The 7,385-nt window shown below is 44.8% G+C and overlaps 1 protein-coding gene across 1 annotated transcript in view; it reads left to right on the forward strand.

The window, feature by feature from the left end:
- LOC145357589 (uncharacterized) overlaps nt 1-7,385 on the forward strand; it is a 254,877-nt gene that overhangs the window by 99,791 nt on the left and 147,701 nt on the right. The gene's annotated exons all lie outside the window — the stretch shown is intronic.

Raw genomic sequence — 7,385 nt, forward strand, 5'->3', positions numbered from 1 at the left:
ATTAAAGTTTTAACCAGTTACATAGCCTAAAGAAACATCACAGCGTTCACCAAAGAGGGTTGCTGGATGAAGCTGGGGAAGTGTGTGTAGATATTGGGTCTATTGAGGTATTCGGCATCTTGAGAAACATTAAGGTAGACAAGTCCCCAGGGCCTGATGGGATATACCCCAGAATACTGAGAGAGGTATGAGAGGAAATTGCTGGAGCCTTGAGAGGAAATCTTTGTATCCTCACTGGCTACAGGGGAAGTCCCAAGGATTGGAGAATAGCCAGTGTTGTTCCTTTGTTTAAGAAGGGTAGCAAATCCAGGTAATTACAGGCCAGTGAACCTTATGTCAGTGGTAGGAAAATTATTGGACAGGACTTACTCCCACTTGGAAATAAGTGGATGTGTTAGTGAGAGGCAACGTGGTTTTTTTGGAGGTTATGTCTCACAAACTTGATCAAGTTTTCCGAGGAAGTGACAAAAGACGACTGATGAGGGTAGGGCAGTGGATGTTGTCTACATGGACTTCAGTAAGGCCTTTGATAAGGTGCCTCATGGCAGACTGGCACAGAAGGTGAAGTCGCATTGGATTAGAGCTGAGCTGGCAAGCTGAATACAGAACTGGCTTGGTCATAGGAGTGGAGCTGCCAGCGTTGGACTGGGGTAAACACAGTAAGAAGTCTCACAACACCAGGTTAAAGTCCAACAGGTTTATTCGGTAGCAAACGCCACTAGCTTTCGGAGCACTGTCTCTTCATCAGGTGTGTCATAGAAGACAAGGTTGCAGTAGAAGGGTGCATTTCTGAATGGAGGGCTGTGACAGGTAGCGTTCCTCAGGGATCAGTGCCCTTTGCTGTTTGTAATATAGTTAAATGATTTGGAGGAAAATAAAACTGATTTGATTAGAAAGTTTGTGGGCGACACAAAGCTTGGTGGATTTGCGGATAGTGTTGTGGACCCTCAGAGGATACAGATCAGCTGGAGGTTTGGGTGGAGAGATGGCAGATAGAGTTTAATCCCAACAAATATGAGGTAATGCATTGTGGAATGTCTAATACAGATGGGTGCCTGGAACGTGCTGTCGGGGGACGTAGTGGAAGCAGATACGATAATGACTTTTAAGAAGCGTCTTGACAAATGAAGAGTGGTGTGCCTCAGGGATCTGTTTTGGGGCCACTGTTGTTTGTAATTTTTATTAATGATCTGGATGAGGGTATAGTTGGGTGGATTAGTAAATTTGCTGATGACACCAAAGTTGGAGGTGTGGTAGATTGTGAGGAAGGGTGTCATAGTCTGCAGGGAGACTTAGATAGGTTGCAGAGCTGGGCCGAGAGGTGGCGGATGGAATTTAATGCGGAGAAGTGTGAGGTAATTCACTTTGGTAGGAGCAACAGATGTGTCGAGTATAGGGCTAACGGGAGGACTTTGAATAGTGTGGATGAACAGAGGGATCTAGGTGTGTGTGTACATAGATCCCTGAAAGTTGGGAATCAAGTACATAAGGTTGTCAAGAAGGCGTACGGTGTCTTGGCGTTTATTGGTAGGGGGATTGAATTTAGGAGTCGCAGTGTAATGTTGCAACTGTACACTACTCTAGTGCGGCCGCACTTGGAGTACTGTGTGCAGTTCTGGTCCCCGCATTACAAGAAGGATGTGGAGGCGTTGGAGAGGGTGCAGAGGAGGTTTACTAGGATGTTGCCTGGTATGGTGGGGAGGTCCTATGAGGAGAGACTGAGGGATTTAGGGTTGTTTTCGTTGGAAAGAAGGCGGCTAAGAGGGGATCTTATTGAAACATATAAGATGATTAGAGGTTTAGATAGGGTGGATAGTGATAGCCTTTTTCCTCGGATGGAGAAAGCTAGCACGAGGGGGCATGGCTTTAAATTAAGGGGGGGTAGCTACAGGACGGATGTCAGGGGTAGGTTCTTTACCCAGCGGGTGGTGAGGGATTGGAATGCCCTGCCTGCTGCAGTTGTAAATGCGTCTAGTTTGGGGGCGTTTAAGAGATCTCTGGATAGGTTTATGGACGAAAAGGGATTGGTATAGGCTAGTGGGTCATTGTTTTTGTAACTGGTCGGCGCAACATCGTGGGCCGAAGGGCCTGTTCTGCGCTGTAATGTTCTATGTTCTATGTTCTATGTTCTAAATACATGAATAGGATGGGAATAGAGGGATATGGTTCCCGGAAGAGTAGGGAATTTTAGTTCAGTTGGGCAGCATGGTCGGTGCAGGCTTGGAGGGCCGAAGGGCCTGTTCCTGTGCCGTAATTTTCTGTGTTATTTGTTCATTCATAACAGCAAGAGATGTACCTGTGTTGTATCGATGCATGAGGAGAGATACAAGGAGACTGGCACCATTAGAACATAAGAAACATAAGAAATAGGAGCAGGAATAGGCCATCTAGCCCTTCAAGCCTGCCCTGCCATTTACCATCAAGAAACCCCATGGGCAGTTGGGAACTGTGGGAAGGGATTCAAGTTCCCATCCCAGCTGGGAATTCATCAATGCAGTCACACCGGGGAAGGCCATTCACCTCCTCACTGTGTGGGAAGGGATTCACTCATTCATGCAGCCTGCTGAATCACAATCTCAGTCACACCCAGGAGAGACCCTGTAAATGCTCTGCCTGTGGCATTAGTTTCAAAAGCTCTCAGGAACTGAAGATCCACCAGTGCATTCACAGCAAGGAGAGAACCGTTCAGCTGTTCTCACTGCACAAAGAGATTTCGAATATCATCCAACCTGCAGAGACATCAGCGATTTCACACGGGGGAGAGACCGTTCACCTGCTCTGATTGTGGGAAGAAATTCACTTGGTCGTCCCACCTGCAAAGACACCAGCGAGTTCACAAGTGATGACAAGGGTTGAATTCTGCGGTTAATCATATCCAGTGCTGAACTTGGAGCAGGAATTGGCAAATTCAGCCCCTCATTTATTGTGTGTATTGGGGGCGTTTAAGAGATCCGTGGATAGGTTTATGGATGGAAAGGGATTGGTTTAGGTTAGAGGGTCATTGTTTTTTAACTGGTCGGCACAACATCGTGGGCCGAAGGGCCTGTTCTGCGCTGTAATGTTCTATGTTCAAGCCTGCTCCAGCATTCAATGCGATCAGGGCTGATCTCATCTCAACCTCAACTCCACTTTTATGCCGGTTGTGGGAAAAATTACCACTTCAGAGTCAGACTAGAGGGGCAGCAATACAGTTTTATTTTACGACGTCTCGTGGAGAGAAAGGCACCAACACCTCGCAATACAGGACAGCTACAATCAATTAACTGTCTGTCCTGTGGTTTAAATTTTAAGTGATTGTCTGTGTTTGAAAGTCAGTGTCTGTGCTGGAAGTCAGTGCAGGTTTAATGCCTTTTAACCCCTTATGTGCCAGACAGCTATTTTTATGCTAAGTACCCATCTTTATGGTTTTTTTCCGCCTTCAATGCCTGTTCTCCATAGCCCTTCAACCCATTTCTAATCAAAAAGCTGTCTCTCTCTCTCTCCTTAATGTTATTCAATTTCATGGCATCCACCACATTCTGGGGTTTTAATTTCCCCAGATTCAGCACACTTTGAGAGGAGTAGTTTCTCCTTATCTCTGTTTTAAATCTGCTACCCCTCATCCTAAAACTGTGACCTCTTGTTTCAGATTTCCCCACAAGAGGAAGTATCCGTTCTGTCTACTTTCTCAATTTTTTTTATCAGCCTATATATCTCACTTATAAGGGCTAGCTCAGTGGCACAGTTAGCACTGCTGCCTCACAGACCCAGATTCAATACTAGCGTTGGATGACTGTCTGCGTGAAGTTTGCACTTTCTCCCTGTCTGCATGGGTTTCCTTCAGGTGCTCCGATTTCCTGCCACAGTCCATAGATGTGCAGGTTAGGAAGATTCACCATTCTAAATTGGGGAAATAGCTGGGTAAATAGGTGAGATTACTGAGGTACAGACTGGGTAAGATGCTCTGTTGGAGTGTTGGTACAGATTCATTGGGCTGAATGGCCTCCATCTGCACTGTAGGGATTCTATGCATTAGGTCTCTTGTATAGACCTAAACTGCCCGAATCTCTTCATAAGACAAATCTCTCATCTCTGGGATCAATCTGGGCGGCACAGTAGCACAGTGGGTTAGCACTGCTGCTTCACAGCTCCAGGGTCCTGGGTTTGATTCTCAGCTCGGGTCACTGTCTGTGTGGAGTTTGCACATTCTCCTCGTGTCTGCGTGGGTTTCCTCCGGGTGCTCCGGTTTCCTCCCACAGTCCAAAGATGTGTGGGTTAGGCTGATTGGCCATGCTAAGAAATTGCCCCTTAGTGTCCAGGGATACGTAAGTTAGAGGGATTAGTGGGTATAATATGTAGGGATATGGGGGTAGGGCCTGGGTGGGATTGTGTTCGGTGCAGACTTGATGGGCTGAATGGCCTCTTTCTGCACTGTAGGGTTCTGTGAATCTAGTGAACCTCCTGTGAACTGCCTCCAATGCCAGTACACCTTTCCTCAAACAAGGGGATCAAAACTGTACAAAATACTTGATGTAAGTTTCACCAATACTTTGTTTAATTGCAGCAACATCTCCTTACTTTTATACTTTATTCCTTTAGCTATGATTACATTTGTTTTCTTTATTACCTGCTGTACCTGATCACTAGTTTTCTGTAATTCATGCACAAGAACACCCAAATAACTCGGCACTAAAGCACCCCAAAGCCTCTCTTCACTTACAGACATTGCATTTCCATTTCTTCGACTGCTCACATTTACCACATTAAACTCCATTTGCCACATTTTGGCCCAATTACCTAACCTATCTATCCATTTGCAAATTTCTTATTCCCTTATTGAAACTTACTATCCCAGGTGTTTTAGTGTCATCTGTAAGTTTGGCCATTGTCCTTTCTGTCCCTATATCCATGTCAATGATATAGACTGTAAATAGTCGGGGTCCGAGGATGAAACGCTGTGGCATCCCATTAGTTACATCTTGCCAACCAGAAAAAGACCCATTTATCCCATACCTGCTTTCTGTCAGTTAGCCAGTCTTCTATCCAAGTTAATAAATTACCCCAACCCCCTGTGTTAAGTTTCTGTGCGGCACCTTATCAAACACCTTCCTGAGGTCCAACAGTCCAGTATCTACAGGATCCCCATTATCCATGTAAGGCAAAGGCATGTGCACTACTTAAAATTAGATATATGAATAATTATATACATATATATATTCCATTTCACACCAGCAATATACAACACTAATCAGAATGGAATATAACAGTTTGATAAATATCAGGGGATTAGCTATCTAGCTGACCTGACCACATTCCTCTAGCTATTCAGTCATTAAAGATACAATCATGGAGCATTAAATTTACCTGGTAAGGCCTCTCATATCAGCACACAGCTGCTTTGTGAGACTGTTGGCAGTACAGACAAGTCAGAGATAAGAATGTCCTGAGAATGTTCTGGGCGGCACGGTAGCACAGTGGTTAGCACTGCTGCTTCACAGCTCCAGAGATCTGGGTTCAATTCTCAGCTTGGGTCACTGTCTGAATGGAGTTTGCACATTCTCCTTGTGTCTGCGTGGGTTTCCTCCGGGCGCTCTGGTTTCCTCCCACAGATGTAGAGATGCCAGCATTGGACTGGGATAAACACAGTAAGAAGTCTCTCAACACCAGGTTTAAGTCCAACCAGTTTATTTGATAGTAATCTCACAAGTTTTCGGAAATGGTGTTCCTTCATCAGGAAATAAATCAAATAAATTGGTTGGACTTAAACCTGGTGTTGAGAGACTTCTTACTGTGTTCCACAGTCCAAAGATGCAGGTTAGGTTCATTGGCCATGCTAAAAATGGCCCTTATTGTCTTGGATGTGTAGGTTAGAGGGATTAGTGGGTAAATATATGGGGATAGGGTCTGGGTGGGATTGTAGTCAGTGCAGACTCGATGGGCCGAATGGCCCCTTTCTGCACTGTAGGGTTTCTATGATTTCTATAAGAAAGGCTCAGTATCGGTTGACAAGGTGTCAGGTAAATGTTTTGGGATGATCCAGAACTGTCCACAAGCTGACTACACAGTCTAGTTACTAATTTCATTGGACCTGTATGTATGTAATCTACACTCATTCTGATTGGATTGTATCCAGCGGGATACAAGCAGATCCAGGACTAGAGGGCACAGCCTCAAGATGGGGTGGGGGGGGGCGCAGTTTAGATCGGTGTTGAGGAGGAACTTCTTCACTCAAAGGGTGGTGAGTCTCTGGAATTCTTTGCCCATTGAAGTGGTGGAGGCTACCTCGCTAAATATATTTAAGTCACGGGTTGATAGGTTTCTGATAGACAGGGGGATTAAGGGGAGAAAGCAGGAAAGTGGAACTGATCCACTTCAGATCAGCCATGATCTTATTGAATGGCGGGGCAGGCTCGAAGGGCTAGATGGCCGACTCCTGCTCCTATTTCTTATGTTCTTATGAGCTGAGTATCTATATAGGAATTGATGATTTTATTTGTTGGGTGGAGTTGTACATGGTCAGCTCCTGTGGCTTCTCCCCACTGACGTAACTCAATAAATGTTTTGTGGATTGAATCAGGCTCGAGTGTGGAATGATTCTTTGCATTTATTCTCCTAAAAGTCCCAATTATATTATCAATTTTGCTTTAATTCTCCTCTGTCTGTCAGCATGTGCTCCAATTCTATTGGCCCTGCCTGCAGTAACATCTACTCAATCTTTTCCTCTCCTGAAGGAGTACCGTGAGTTCTAGGTTACTGTACATAAGGACAGATGCTTCTAGTAACAGATCGAGCACGGATGTAAAAGATTCTCCAGCTCTCTCTTTACCCCGATCCAACTTGTGGACAGTTCTTAGTGTTATTTCTCCCAAGCCCTTAATTATCCCAGTCCATTATTTTATCGATTTTGTTATAATTTTCCTCACTTTGTGTCCATGTGCAGTGTGTTTAATTGGATCCTGATAGTTTTGAGCTCAGTTTCTCTCTGGAGTGCGTGTCGATGCCTTGATGGTGTCACAATGTTGTCTCAATCCCCTGGCCACATTAACCATTTCATCTCCTGCTGTGTCTCCAGTAGCTGTGTGTGTTTGGGACTCGCTCTTCACTCCATCTCACCATGAATTTAGACTTGCTGTTTTTCACATGCACTAAATCACATTTTTGATTTGATTTGACTTGATTTATTATTGTCACATGTATTAACATACAGTGAAAAGTATTGTTTCTTGCGCACCATACAGACAAAACATATCGTTCATAGAGAAGGAAATGAGGGAGTGCAGAATGTAGTGTTACAGTCATAGCTAGGGTGTAGAGAAAGATCAACTTAATGCGATGTAAGTCCATTCAAAAATCTGACAGCAGCAGGGAACAGTCGGCACACGGCATCAGACGTTTTTCTTTTCCCG

Source organism: Carcharhinus amblyrhynchos, chromosome 23 (genome assembly GCF_965287045.1).
Source record: "Carcharhinus amblyrhynchos chromosome 23, sCarAmb.v2.hapA, whole genome shotgun sequence".
Classification (NCBI taxonomy): domain Eukaryota; kingdom Metazoa; phylum Chordata; class Chondrichthyes; order Carcharhiniformes; family Carcharhinidae; genus Carcharhinus; species Carcharhinus amblyrhynchos.